This window comes from Onychomys torridus, chromosome 11 (genome assembly GCF_903995425.1).
Source record: "Onychomys torridus chromosome 11, mOncTor1.1, whole genome shotgun sequence".
NCBI classification, from domain to species: Eukaryota; Metazoa; Chordata; class Mammalia; order Rodentia; family Cricetidae; genus Onychomys; species Onychomys torridus.
In genome coordinates this window covers 24,321,335-24,337,252 of record NC_050453.1, presented here as the reverse complement: position 1 = coordinate 24,337,252, position 15,918 = coordinate 24,321,335, and positions in this window count along the sequence as shown.

Genomic DNA, 15,918 nt, shown 5'->3' with positions numbered 1-15,918 from the left:
TTGCTTCCTTTCTGGGCTGTGACAGGAAAAGTGTTCCTAAGGTTGGGGATGTGGAGACAACAGCACTTTATTGATCTGTCATCAGCCTTGATGCTAAATGACGCCCTCCATGTTAGCAACATCCCCAGACAAGCAGCAGGTAAAGCCATGGAAACATCAAAGCTTTCTCTATTTTAAGTGCTCTTGATTAGAAGTCTCCTTAACGTCTGTTATGCACTGCACTAAGTGAGGAATTCAATGCACTTCCTCAGGATCAGAGAAACCACTAATTATGCCCTTCTACGTCTAAGCTAAAACTGCAGTGGTGACCCTGTGAGAAATGGCCCCGCACTGCGGCTGTACCTGGTTGAGTCTCTGAAGCTGACTTCCAGGATTTTTCTGGTACTTCATTCCCTTCATCAGAATGACACTTCTACCTTTAACAATAACTGACCCAAATCTTCAAGAAAGTATCACCTAGACTAAACCAGCGATGTATAGACAGGATCATTCACAATTATGAAGAGGTATTTATGCCAAGAAGAAAAGGGTTGTTCAACACATGAAAATCAATAAATATAAGATACCATCTTCATGGAATAAAGGACAAAAGATCATGTGCTCCTCTCAAAACACAAAGAAAATGGATTTGACAAAATCCACTATCCTTTCATGATTTAAAAAAAAAATGCAATGAACTGGAAATAGAAAGGAAATTCCTCAACCTTAATAAAGGGCATTTATGAAGACTCTATGACATATCTAATGTGAAAGATTGAACATCTTTCTATTAAGAGGAAAAGTGGGGAGGGGAAGGGCAGGGAAAGAGTGTCAGATGGGATGATGCACACCTGTGTCCCAGGCACTCAGAGACACAGGCAGGAGGATCATGGGTTGAGGTCAGCCTGGGCTACAAAGTGATCACAGAACAAAACAAGGATGCCCACACTTACCACTTCTGTTCAGTATAGGACTGGAGAGATGACACAGGTAAATACAGAAAGAAAAGAAATTTAAAATACCCAGACAGGAAAATAAAAACCAAATAATCTGCATTCACAGGTAATAATTTCATGTGCAGGAAACCCTAAGAATCCACCAAAAGTAAAATATTAAACCAATGAGTAGACTCAAAATGAAATTAAGGCTATGATCCCATCTGCTACATTATCAAAAATGACAAAATATTCAGAACTAACTGTATCAAGATTTATACACTGAAAATGATGAAGTATAATTGAAGACATAAATCAATAGGAAGACATCCTATGCTTGTGAGTTAGATTTAAACCACTAAGATGAGCTACTTCCCAAATGGGTCTACTTAGTCAGTGTAATCCCTATCAAATCTCACTTGTCTTTCCTGCAGAATTAACCAGTCAATTCTAAAACTCATGTGGAAATGTAAGGAACTTAGAACAAAGAAAGAAATCTTGAAAAGGGACAAAGCCAGAGGGATTCAGAACCTAATTTGAATGGCAATCGGCAATACAGTGTGGCTTTTGCATGCAGCCAGACATGCAGATTGATAAAATAAGAGTCCAGAAACAAGTCCTCTTGGTCACACACAGTCAGCTAAGTATGTATGTGTGTGTGTGTGTGTGTGTGTGTGTGTGTGTGTGTGTGTGTGTGTGTGTGTTTGTTTTCTCACCATAAGACCCAGGCTGGCTTTAAGTTCCTGATTCTCCTTGTGCTTGATAGTTTTATGTCAACCTGACACAAGCTAGTTATTGGAGAGGAAGGATCCTCAATTGAGAAAATGTCTCCATAAGTTCAGCTGCAGGTAAGCAAGCCTGTAAGGCATTTTCTTAGTTAGCAATTGATGGGAGAGGGCCCAGGCCACTGTGCGTGGGGCCACCCTTGGGCTGGTGGTCCTGGGTTCTATAAGAAAGCAGGCTGAACAAGCCATGGGAAGCAAGCCAGTAAGCAGCACCCCTCCATGGCCTCTGCATCAGCTCCTGCCTCGAGGTTCCTGCCCTGTGTGAGTTCCTGCCCTGACTTCAACGATGAACAATGATGGGAAGTGTAAGCCAGTTTTCCTCCCCAGGCTGCTTTTGGTCATAGTGTTTTATCACAGCAACAGTGACCCTAACTAGAAGACTCCTGTATTCCAGATCCTGCAATTATGGGCTTGTGCCACCAACACCCAGATCATCAAGTGGCTTTTGACGGGAGAGCCAAGACAAGTCATTTGTGAAAGAATGGTCTTCTCTACTGGTGCTTGGAGCACTGAACAGTCACATGGGAGAGAATGAAGTTGGACCTCTCCTTCAAACCATATTCAAACACTAACTCAAAATGTATCATGCATTTAATATAAAATTCTTAGAAGAAAACAGAATCTGAGTTAATGGTTGCCTAGCTAGAACAAGAAACAAAGGAAAAAAGAAGGCTTAGCTGAAGTGAAAAACACTGATTTAACAGAGTTCATCAAGACATCAGGAAACTATGGGCCAGCAAGATGGCTCAGCAGGTATAGATAGCTGTTGCCAAGCCTGATGAGCTGAGTTGTATTACCGGGATACACATGGTAAAGTGAGAGAATCAACATTTTCATGATGACCTCCACACATGTGCTGTGGCACACTTTTACACACACACACACACACACACACTCACACACACACACACACACTCACACACACACACACACACACTCACACACACACACAAATATAAGAAAATATTTTAAAATAAATAAAGCAGGAAAAACAATGGAATAAGGACAAAAGTTTTAAGTTCCTTCTTACTCATTTATATTTTGGGCATGTATGAGAAAGAGATGTCTCTTTACTTGTCCTTGAAGGCCAGATCCCCTGGAGCTGGAGTTATAAGTGGTTGTGAGCCCAACATAGGTGCTGGGAACCAAACTCAGATCCTGTGCCATCTCTCCAGCTTCTGAACCAAAGTTTTTATAAATCACATCTCTTAAGGGAATATATCCAGCCAGGCAGTGGTAGTACACACCTTTAATTCCAGTACTCAAGGGGCAGAGATAGGCAGTTCTCTGTGAGTTGGAGGCCAGCCTGGTCTACAGAATGAGTTCCAGGACAGCCAGGGCTAAAAAGTGAAACTCTGTCTTGGAAAAAAAAATAGTGTCTTAGTTAGGATTTCTATTGATGTGAAGAGACATCATGAACATGGCAACTCATATAAATGAAAACAGTTGAGTGGCTTACAGTTTCAGAGGTTTAGTCCATTATCATCATAGCAGGACATGGAGGCATGCCGGCAGGCATAGTCCTGGAGAAGGAGCTGAGAGTTCTACATCTTGAAAGCAACAGGAAGTGAACTGCGTGTCACAATGAGTGAAGCTTGAGCAAAAGAGACCTCAAAGCCCACCCCCACAGTGACACACTTCCTCCAATGAGGCCATAGTTCCTAATAATGCCACTCCCTTTGGGGCCATTTTCTTTCAAACCACCACAGGGGGACACATATCCAAAATACAATCTTTATAATGCAACAATTAAAAAATAAAGAACTACAAAAAAAAAAAAAAAAGAAAAAAAAAAGGGCAGGAAGAAAAGAATAAGAACATAAGAAAAAAAAAGTATATGAACAAATACTTCTCCAATGAGATACATAAACAATAAGTGAGGTCATGCAATCAGTCATCTGGGAAACACAAATCAAAATCACAGAAAGGCTAGGCTCCATGTGCATGCCAGCTACTCATGAAGCTGGGACAGGACCACATGCTAAAAGGCAGCTGTGGTCCACAGCAAGTAAAAGGCCGGTGTGAGCTACAAAGCAGACTTGTCTCAAAGTAGCACTGGCACTATGGTACACTTCACAGACCCAGAAGAACAACAGCTTCAGATAATAATAATAATAGAACAATTTAGATCAACGCTTCATCTAGATCAGTCCTCTCTCTCTACCACCCTCTCTCTCCCTCCCTTGCCCCACACACTCACTCTAGGACATACACTACTGTCCTGTGCTTTATTACCTCCTCTCTCCCCTTCTCTGAATGTCTGTACTTGAGTCTATATTAAAACCTCTTCTTAGTAAATTCTACTTTTTTAAAAGAAAAATAACTGAATTTGTGTGACCATGGAACTAGAATCCTCATCTACAGCTATGAAAACTAGTCTAGTCACTTTGGGAAACTGATTAGCAGATAAGGGCCCGATAATGCCAGATTTTAGAGTTAATGTATGAACTAGCAACTTTCAACTCATAGTAAATATCCAAGAGAAATGAAGATAGATCGCCAGCCACACAAAAACCTGTAAACAAATGATCTTGTTGCCTTTATTCAAGCAGCAAATTCACAGACAATCCAACATCAATCAAATAAAAAATGGATGGTATAGAAGGGCACATCTTCATGCTCCCAGATAAGCACTAGAGAAACCAGGACTATTAAGCACAGCAGCCTTGTTGTTTCAACAGAAGGGGTGAGTACCTGTTTTCCACCCAGAAGGCTGGAAGAGGATGTAGTTAATAGACTGGTGAGCTGTGCTGTCTGTAAGGCCAGGCCACACCTGAATCCTCCAGACTATTATATTTATCCCAGACTCTTCCTCTCTAGGCCTTTATCATGGGCATTGCTTCTTAGTCAATAGAATCCCATCCTTAGGGGAGATGTCGCAGGTACTTTATAGCCAGGTGACCTCTATGCTCTCTCTGTCAGAGACCATACCAGATCCTCGGCCCTTAAGCCATAGAACCCATCTTCATGGTAGAGGTCTCATGTACTTTGCAGAAGAGTTTTAATGTAGTCACTCCTTGAGCTTTATTGTGCACAAGGGGTTGAGATCATTGTCACCAGAAAACTTTTTCCCCCAAATTGTATTGTATTTAAATATGTCTAAAATAAACTACCTGGGGTCAGACTCTAGAAGTTTGAACCAGTCCAGCTAACTAGGTTGTGTTTAGTTTCCTTTCTTGCCTCTCATGGTTCATTCCCCTGCAGGCCATAGCATTTTCAGGAACCCCCATGTAAGATTATAAAGGCGTGACAGCTGCATAATTACGTGACACCCCTAAAAACATGGACTGTGTAAGTGTGTAAGTGGATTATATCACCACAGAGCTATAACACATGTGTGCACACAAGCACACATGCATACACATACAAACCCATACAGATGCATGTGAGTCCACACACACATTGTTCTGTTTGATTTTCTGTGACCTAGTAAATACAACCACAACCAAGCTGGGCTTTCTTTGCATGAGTTTTTAAAGAGCACTTTTTCAAGCAAAGGCTATGAGCCTCTATTTGGGCCGCTAACTCACTATCTCTTCTGTGGATTTTTGTGTTGCTGGCTGTCATCTGGATGCTTGAGTTCACTAGATAAATAATTCATGGGAAAACTGAACTATAACTACACTGAATTTTAGCTCTTCCAGAAGATATATTTTCCTCTCCCAAAGATTATGATTTTTTTTTCTTACACTGTAAAAGTATAGTGATCCCATTTCATATGCCTACTCCCCGAGGCAGTAAATGGGACAGAAGCTCACAAATGAGACTATTTCTACAACACACTGAAACTTCCAGAACAAACTCGCCTTTTCTGGGACTGCCTTAGGTGACCCCGAGTGGTTCCATTTCCAGGTCTACTTCTTACCAGCACCAATCTTCAGGGCAAGGATGTATTTTTAAAGATACACCAAGAGAGAATTAAAAACATTTTACACATTTCCTAGCTTATAAATCCAAAATATTCAAAGGCAGTGACTGAAGTGGGGGTGGGTCACACTGTGATAAGAATTCAAAAAGGGAAGTACAACCTCAGGGTGGGAATGGCCCTTAAACAAATATGTTGCCAAGCATTGTGCCACATACATGTACTCCCAACACATGGGAGGTGAAGGTAGGAGGGTCACAAGTTCAAAGCCATTGTGGGCTACAAGACCTTGTCTCAAAAATTAAAAATAAATCAATAAAAATAAGAAATAAAGACTGAGATAAAGCAAGAAGACCGCCACAAGTCTCAGGCTAGCTTGGCCTACATAGTGATTTCCAAACAGACCAGCCCGGGCTACACTGTGATACCTTATCTACATAAGCAAGCTAAACAAGGTCTCTGTGGATGCCATCTTCTCTCTCAACCGTCTAACACAGTGTTTCCACAGTGGTGCCCCTGGGCTCTCTTCCATGCAGTGCAGCCTTCTCATCTCTAGCACACATGTGGACAAGGCTTCACTCTTCTCAGAGGTTACCTGCCCTGCCAAACACGACCACTGCCATCACTCTTGGCAGGCTGAGGTGCAGAAGGGCAATAACGCTTTAATGCAGGAAACTGAGAGGAAACAATGCAAATGGGTGGAGAAAGAAAGCAGGACAGAGGAACTAAAGAGGAGACACACGTCCTAGTTTCGTCTTTATGGCTATGATAAAACGTCCTGATAAAAGAAATCTATGGGAGTCTATACCACTCTAGTTGTTGGTGTGAACCTGGGAGAGCACGGCCTAAAATTGAGGTGGGCTAAAGTCTCATGGAACAGCTGACTTTCTTCAGAGCGTCCGATAATTTATAGCCCGAGGGGTAAGACGAATCACCTGAATAAGGTATACAATCACAAGGACATGCCGCACATGGCCAAAACATCTTTTCCCTGTAGAGGCACATGAATAATAACAGCTGAAGTAAACTCACTCCTGTCTGCTACACCTGAGAGGAGCGTGAAAACATGTTCCAAGAACAATTCTGTGTTCTGAAAAAAAACTGAGGTGACAAGATTTATGTCTTGTTTTCTCACAAGCACTCAGAAATCTCCTCACGGAGCTCCACTCTTGGAACATGTTCCCACAGGGGAGAAAAGGTTGATTGGGTGAGAACTCCAAGCTGCAGTTCACCATTTGAGGAAGTCAAGGCAGGGCCTTGGGCACTTAGTGACGTCACATTCACAGTCAAGAGCAAGGAGAGAATAGGAGAAAATAAGCAAGCAGCAGTACTCAGCTACTCATACAGTCCAGAGTCCACCCATGAAGTGGGACTGCCCACAGTGGGCTTTCCACATCAACTAACAACCAAGACAACCCCCACAGACATGCCTACAGGCCAACCTGACCTAGACCATCCCGCATTAAGACTCTTCTCTCAGATGATTCCAGGTTCGATCAGGTTGACACTTAAAACTAACCAGCACAGGGCTCAAGAAGGTACCCTGGATAGAAGACCAGCCCTGACTCCACCTGAGTGCACAAGAATCAATGTACTCTAGTCTCAGCCTGTGCCTGTTATATTTGCCTATTCTTTCTGTTTTGTTTTGGAAACAGGGTCTCACTCTATAGCTTAGGCTGATTTGGAGCTTCTCAGTTTGGTCCAACCTCTCCCTTCTACCTCAGCCTAGTGAATTATGGGATATACAGACAGCAACCACCACACCCCGTTGGTTGACTTGCACTCCACAGAAACTGAGTATCCTCAGAGGCTAGTTCTTGGTCGTTAGGGTTCCGTCACTGAGTAGCGTGTCAGCAGAGAGTGTATGTAGAGACAGAGATGCCTGAAATCACAGCTTGGAAATCATCATTGGTGCTGACTAAATGACTCTTGCACAGAGAACTACAGGGGCTGAGATTAAAGCCTTCTGGGGAGTTAGTGAGGAATGGCCTGAAAGGCCTGCGCTTTGGAATTGGATCTGGATGTAAGTGTCTTCTATAAGATGGGAAGAGAGTCATCTTGCTCAGAGAGCCACCCTGGGGTCAAACTGTGGCCAGTACGTGACAGTGCTTGCCCTTCACAGCTTCTCTTGGCTCCCTGTCTGGGTTAGCATCGGCTTGATGCTTCAATTAAATGTCTTCCCCCAGAACAGACTTCACTGCCAACTCTGAGGTATTACCCGTGCACTACTGTACCCTGCGCATCTGGTCCAAAGCGTGGCCCATCCTCCACATGAAAAGTAGCATTCAGTCGCTTTTCCTGTTTTTAAGCAGGAACTTTAAAGATATTATCACATTCTTTTACCTGCCTTCAGGCAGTCCCACACCTCCCACACTGTAAAGACTCCTCTATTACCCAACTTCCTACAGTGACCCACCCAGGAGTCCTCATAGCAGAGAACTTAATCATTCCTATTAACATACTCATCATCATAAAATAGCACATACTTTTGCAAGGATTTTTCCAATGGGGCAATCCAAGGAACCTGTAGGAAGGAGGACATCATAGGGGTTTCCTCCCTCCAAAAGATGGAAAGGAAAGGGTTAAGGATAATGAAATCCAATCAAAAGGGAAAGAGCCGCCAGCATAGGTGAGGGCACAGTTCACTGTGGAGACAGATGTCCCTGGCAGAACAGGAAGACACCCGGGAAGGTGTGTGCTAGCCCAGGTCTCTCAGCCTTAACTCTCTTGCTTTACTCCAAAAAAGACCCAATGCTAATGTCTAGACAGCAAGCGTGTCAGCCAAGGTCACCCAGCTACAGTCTATGAGACTGTGATCCAGGGACCCTGCCTCCAAGCCAATGCTCCACAAGTACCACGCTAGACAGAATCACAAGAAAGGGCCAGTGCTTCAGTCAGGTCCAAAGGAAACTCCACTTCCCCAAATTCCAAAAGGCGGAAGGGAGAAATGGCTGTCTATTAGCACATCTATGTGCACGCTGGCCTCCAGGCTCCCTCAGTATCACAAGTACCTATTATTACACATTTCACAGTCAGTCTTTGTTAGCATCCTAGCCCTTCTCACCTCCTCCCCTATCCTATACTCCCTCCAGCATAGGCTTCCCTCTCCCCAGCTACTCATTTACTCATTCATTCATTCATTCATTCATTCATTCTCATTCTCATTTCATTCTCTCTCTCTCTCTCTCTCTCTCTCTCTCCCTGTCTCTCTGTATCTCTGTCTCTGTATCTCTGTCTTTGTCTCTCACTCTTGCTCTCTCGCTCTCTCACACTCTCTCTCGGTCTGCTATGTTCCTCCTCCTCTCATGGCCAGGTCCAGTCTGCTGGCCATTTTCAATCTACTTCTCTCTCTACTCTGGCCTCTTCCCGATGCCTCTGACTGTTCTCTCTCTCATATCTATAACAAAAACCTTCCCCTTCCCCATACCATGGAACAGTCATGGCGTCCGTTTACACACTTCTATTCCTAGCTCAACCACTTTCAGCTGCTCTGTGAGCTTGAGACAGCTGCTACCTCAGTTTCTCATCTGTGAAATGGAATGCTATGGTTTTGAGACTGGATAGAAAGATGGGAACATTTTAGGGAACATTAGAAGGGAAAGTAGAACTTTCACCCTAAGGATCTGGCTAAGAGGTAAGGATTTTGACACAGCTCTGGGCATGGTGGGGCACAGCTTTAATCCCAGCATGCAGGAGGCAGAGACAGGTAGTGCTCTGGGAGTTTGAGGTCAGTCTGGTCCACAAAGAGAGTTCTAGGCCAGCCAGGCTATACTGGTTAGATCCCATCACAAAAATTTAAAAAATTATAATGATAATAATTTTAACATAGCTGACCAAAATCCCTTAATTAGATACAGTAACTCCCATCATCAGACACCACCTTCTTTTTGACAGATATTTCAAGCAGGAATGCTAAACTAGGCTAATATGTGCATGACCTTTAATTTTTCCTCATTAACATTCCTTTCTCATCTTAACTCTCTACATTTCTGAGTAAATATCATATACAAGATTATGAGCCATATTTACAGTCAAAACATATATCTTGACTTCTTTGTGACCTATGTGTAATAAGGATTCCTTTGACTTTTCCACCTTTTTTTAAATTAGCAAACTGTAAGCCGTTTTTGTCTGAAATCTGTACAAAGCACTCTGTAAACCCATGCACTACAGAAAAATTCATTTGATAAAAGTAAGTGTCCTGGCTCGTTTTATGTCAACTTGACACAAGCTAGAGTCATCAGAGAAGCAGCAGTCACCACTGAGAAAATGCCTTCATAAAATCAGGCTGTAGGAAAGCCTATAGGGCATTTTCTTAATTAGTGACTGATGTGGAGGGCCCAGCCAACTGTGGGTGGGGCCACCCCTAGGCTGTTAGTCTTGAGTTCTATAAGAAGGCAGACTGAGAAAGCCAGTAAGCAGCACCCCTCCTTTGCCTCTGCATCAGCCCCTGACTCCAGGTTCCTGCTTTTTGAGTTCCTGTCCTGACTTCCTTCAGTATGAACAGCAATTTGGAAGCATAAGCCAAAAAACCCTTTCCTCTCCAACTTGCTTTTGGTCATGGTGTTTTATCACGGTGACAGTAATTCTAAGACAGCAAGTACCCAAAAGAGTTCTACTTAATTTTAAATCCTTTAGACACTGTAACTTCAAAAGCCACCACAATCCAAAATGAGGACTAGGGAGATGGTTCAGCACCCATGTAAATGCCCAGGAGGTATGGGCAGGCAGCTTGCCTGTAATCCCAGCTTGGTATATGGAGACAGAACACTCAGGGCAAGCTGGAAAACTAGACAAACCAATTCAGCAAGTTCAGTGTTCAGAATGAATGGCCCTGTCTCAAAATTTACATGAACAGCAATTAAGAAAGACATCTGAGGCTAGCCTCTAGTCTCAAGTACACACACACACACACACACACACACACACACACACTTTAAAAAGCCCAAATGTGATACATTACTGCAATTCTCTCCTTTTGAGAAGCTGGTACTCACCTACCTTGCTAGGTACTACTATCTTGTCTTAAGAGTATATATATATATGCCTTAATGCCCATACTCAAATGCATAGTGTAAGTTATCCTTTTTTTTTTAATTAAATTATGTACTTTTCTTTACCTAATAAATCTCAAATTTGCTCTTCCTGACTCATCCTGAAATTCTTTCTGTAGCATTAATTAAAACCCCAGCCTCACCTAATTAGAGATCTTGGAATTAATTCCTCAGGATGCTACAGCCCACATGTGAAGTTCTGTCCCCTACTGTTCCTGGCAGTGTTTACATCTGAAATGTCCCCTGAAGCCTGCAGTGTTGGAAACTCTGTTGGCAGATGATAGACTTTTGGGAAGTCAGTGGACCATGAAGGTTCTGGCTTCATTGATGAATTAATTTGATGGAATGATTGGGAAGTGGCAGAGACTTATAAGGTCCTGCCAAGATGGAAGAAATGGGTCACTGGGAGCAAGCTTTTGAAGGGCACCTCTTGTCCCCTGCCCCTCTCTGCTTCCTGCCTGCCAGAAAGTGAACAGCCATCCTGTGCCATCCCTGCCACCATGACACACTGACACACCACAGGCCCCAAAACAAGCAATAGACCCAAGTAACTATGAACTGAAACTGTGAGCCAAAAATATGTCTTTCCTCCTCTCTCCTTCTCAGTTATTTTTCAAAGCAAAAGAGAACTAACCCCGGAATTAAACAACATGCTGGAAAAGCATGTGGTGCCACAATGGAACTCTACTTCTTTGCAAGAGAGTCACAGAGCACTTCGTATTTGTTGAAGAAAACACAAACACACACAGACCCAGAGAGAGAGAGAGAGAGAGAGAGAGAGAGAGAGAGAGAGAGTTGGTGGCTTGAAAAATGACGGGAGGAACTTGTGTGAGTTCTGTAAGAACTGAGCGAAGGAAAAGGACGCCATCCCAGACAGAAGAGGTTGCAGGCAAGAGTCTTCTTTGAGACATAGAGAAATGTTTTTGGAAACTTAAGTAGGGCTGTGTCAGGCCTAGCTTAAAGACAGCCTCAATGCACACTGCTTGCTTCACACTCCAAGACACCAACAATCAACAGCAAGGGTCCACACCTGCATTATGGGTTCAAAAAGGAAAAGACAGTTCTAAGGAGAAACTGACATTTTCACAAGGATTTTTATGGAGAGGTGCAGAAGACTCACACTCCTCACAACAGAACCAAACACCATCTCCATTAGACATTCCCATTCGTCCACCCCACCAGAAGCCACATCCCATTTTCTTCTCTCCGCAAGAAGTCTCAACAGTCACCCCGCACAAGCAAAACCTCAGAAGGGAGCAAACCTGAGCAAACATCCCCTGCTCCCTACACAGGCTGGACAGCTAGCTGCCATGAAGCCACTTCCAGTTGCAGAACACCTGTCAATCACTCACAGACAAGGCTTGTCCCCTGGATAGGTGAAAAGGATAGCTCGCCCACAGAGACAAACAGGAAGCAAGCCATGAAGCTTAGGTTGGCATCTCACCCTGCACCGCACAAAACGTGGTGTCCTGGTGGTTAGGGCCTGTGGTGTTCAATCACCACATCCCTGGAGTTCTGGAAGGTTCAGGGAGCAACACTAACAAGGAAAAGATGAGGCCAAAACTCAGGACAGGTACAGGCAGCTACTGGGTCAGAGGAAATGCTGCAGAGTCTCCAAACAGGGCTCTGGGCCACAGGAAGCCTCAGCTACATGCTTGCCTCTCCCGAGCTGGGAAGTTCCTGGGGGCGAGAAGCAGGGCAAGGACGGTTAGGTGCAGGCCTGCAACAGGAAGCAATGTTAGGCACAATTAGAGAGAAGTAGCCATCCGGGTTTCCAGGCCGTGTCCTGGTTTTAGCCTTGAAACCCCCACATGCCATGAATCACCAGTGATTTATAACAATGGGATAAGGTGCCCTCTCCTCTCCACCCTGAGTGCTTCCAGTAACAAAGGAGCGAACACCCCTAACCTACCGGGGTGCCATAAGTGCTGCTAACAGCTATATGAGCTAAGCACACACCTTCCTTGTGCTCCATACAGAAATGGGAATAAAGGGAGAGTCAAGGAGAAAAAGGACAGCCCTTTCGGGTGATTTGAAGTAGCTGTGCTTTGAATGCTTGTTCCCCAGGATTTATGTGTCAGAAACTTAAACTTCAAAGTTCCATGTTGGTGCTAGTTGGATGTAGGGCCTCTGGGAAGGGACAGGGTGAAGAGAGTGGGGCCCCTGTGTGTGGATTCACTTATTAATGATTAATGAATGAGTTGTTATAGAAACGGCTTTGTTTCAAAAACTCTTCTGATTTATGGTGTCTTATCATGTGGTGTCCACTGCCATACTGTAATCCTTCAGGAAAGCCCCCCCAGGATGCCCTTGGACTTCTTAGCCTCCAGAACACAGCTAAATAAACCATGTTCCTTTATTAATTATCCAGCCTTGGCTATTTCTTATATCAACAGACAGTGAACTATACTGCCTGACCTTATGCCCTGCCTGGCCAGCATTACCGGGATACCTTCTGAAAACTGGCATTTAGCACACCAGCTTCTTCACCCCCTGCCAAGGTTGGATCTGGTATGGGGAACAAAATGAAGGCTCTAGTGCCATAATTATTAATAACCATATTAATATCAATGCTTGTATTTTTATACAAATTCCAAGAACTTTGCCCACCCCATCTCTACAAAGGCTTATCCTCTTGGGTCACTTCACCCACATTTACAAAACCTAACCAAAGGAAAACCACATAGCCCATCACCACTCTGGCCCATGGCACAATCGAGGGACAGACTAAATATAATCTCCCGAGACCTTGAGCAAGAACCAGACTGTTACTTTCCTTCCCATAAGCCCAGCCATAGAAACTATGAGAGTAAGTGGATTAGAGCCACCTTCCATTGATACGGTTTTATTATTTTCGTTATGGTTATTTATTCATAGGGAGGTGCACACAGCTGCAACAATGTAAAGGGGTCAGAGGACAATTTATAGGGCAACTTCCATCCTGCGGGTCCCAGGAATCAGACTCAGGTCCTCAGGACTGGTGGCAGATGCTTTGCCTGGTAAGCCATCTTGTTGCCTCTCAACTGATGAGTTTTGAGGCAACTGGCTATTATATTAACACAGGGTATACTTTTTTTTTTTTTTTTTTTTTTGAGACAGGGTTTCTCTCTGTAGCTTTGTGCCTTTCCTGGAACTCACTCTGTATGTAGACCAGGCTGGCCTCATACTCACAGAGATCCATCTGCCTCTATCTCCCAAGTGCTGGGATTAAAGGTGTGTGCCGCCACGGCAGAGTATATTCTTGTTATACCAACTACAGTTATTTATCAAATCAACATATTGCACAGTTAAGAGGAAAACAAAGGAGCTGCCCAATACAGTGTTTCCTAGGTTTACTCTTAGCATTGACTATAAGGAATGGACAGAGGCTTCAAAGACCATTCCAGCATCCCCCTTACATACATCTTATATACATACATATATACATCTGTGATCTCACAGATCCACATGTGCTTACATGCATGCTCCAAGCCAAGCAGAACTGTTGCTTCTTGCTTTCAGTTAAGGAGGGTGTTCTATCTGTAGATTCACAAATTAATATGCAAGATGGAGACATATATATGCAAGCATAACACTCTACATAGATGGCAAGACAGCGATACCCAACTGCGTGTGCAGCTGTACACACGTGTAGACTTAAATAGAGACTTAAGTACCCACAGCAGAAGGAGGCAGAAGTTTTTCATTAGCTGGACAGCAGAATGCAGAGCAAGCAAAGGGATGCTGGGGAACGTGGGCTTAGAAGTGGGTAGGACGGAAAGTGAGGACAGGTAGAAGAGAACAGCTCTGTGGCTTACTTCTAGATGTCTTGGAGTTCCTAGACCACCTCTGCTTTAAAGCAAAAAACACAGTAGAAAAACACATTGTGCTGACCCAGCACAGCTCTGCTAGAAACCATGGCAATAGATGTTAACTCAGACTGGCTGATGGAAGGGCTGCCAGAGGCGTAGGCCAACCCAATAAACTGCAAGAAGAGAATAGCAAATCAATAGTGTTGGAGAGGTGCAGAGGACAAAGAAACTGCTCCAGGGGTGGCAAGAGTGGTCCAGAATTCAAATGTGCTCATCAGTGTGGCTAGGAGGATGACACTGACCAAGAGGAGATGGGTGGATGAAAACTGTAGGGAACTGGCCTTGATGCAGGGGGTATAAAAACTGTGAAGCGTGCTTTGCCTTCTCATTCTCTCTGGTAGGGGCGTGTGCCAATCACCAAAGCAGAAATCCCAGGAACACAGACTCCAAATCTCAACTCTCATCTTCATGACTAAACTCTGAGAAGGCTAGAGGTTGCTAACATGGAGATTCAAAAATCAAGTACCAAGTTGAGCAGAATCTCAGAGTCCAGGAACAAGAATTGATGCTCTCATTCATCACTCAGCCCTCAACAGAAGACCTGGAGCTGCAGCCCAACTCTGTTTGGCCTGGTAAACCACACATCTCAGTATAGCAGGGCACGGAAAAGATGGAGAAGAAATTTATACACTTCTGAAGCTGAGAGAGAATGTGCATGTGCATGCACATGCACACACACACACACAATCTGGAAAACAGTGGAAAAGTGAGCAAGCCAGCCTAGGGATGAGACCCCTGAACAGAATGTCACACTTTAACTTTACATTCTCATTTCTAAACCCTGCACTGGTTCTCTGCTTTTCTATACAAGGTAGTAATGGATGATGCTTACGCTCTAGGAGCAAAGACTGAAGTCTTGCATTTTGTTTTTACCCTGATAGGTCTACCAAGGACAGTGAGGCATGGATAAGGGATGGGAAGATCACGAGCCCAGGTTCATATAATGCAATACTTGGTTGGGCATGTTAGTTCATGTTTCTAATCCTAGCACTCAGGAGGCTGAGGCAGAAGGATCTTGAATTTGAGGCAAGCCAGAAGAACTACACAGGAAAACCCTGTCTCCAAAAGAGGGGTGTATTTATAACATATCATTTGCTACACTGATTTAGGACATTTGAACAGATCAAAGGAAACGTGGCCCACTAAGTTCATTTAGTATGGCACTTGCAGTGCTCTCAAAAGTAGGTCTCCCTGTTTGCCACTGGTCTTGGAATCAGATACTGTCACTGAGTCTCCAAAAGTCACAAGTGCCCAAGACATCCTCATGCTCTGAGGCAGATCCCCAGATGGCCACAGTAATTGCACTACAAAGCAAACCTGGGGCAGCCATCTCCCTGCACAGACTCTGCTGTACCCTTAGGAGACTTGAGGTTTCTGCTTCTCAGGGTCAAAAAAAAAAAAAAAATGCCAGTTTTGTACCCAGAGCAGGTGTCCCCACATCAAGATGAC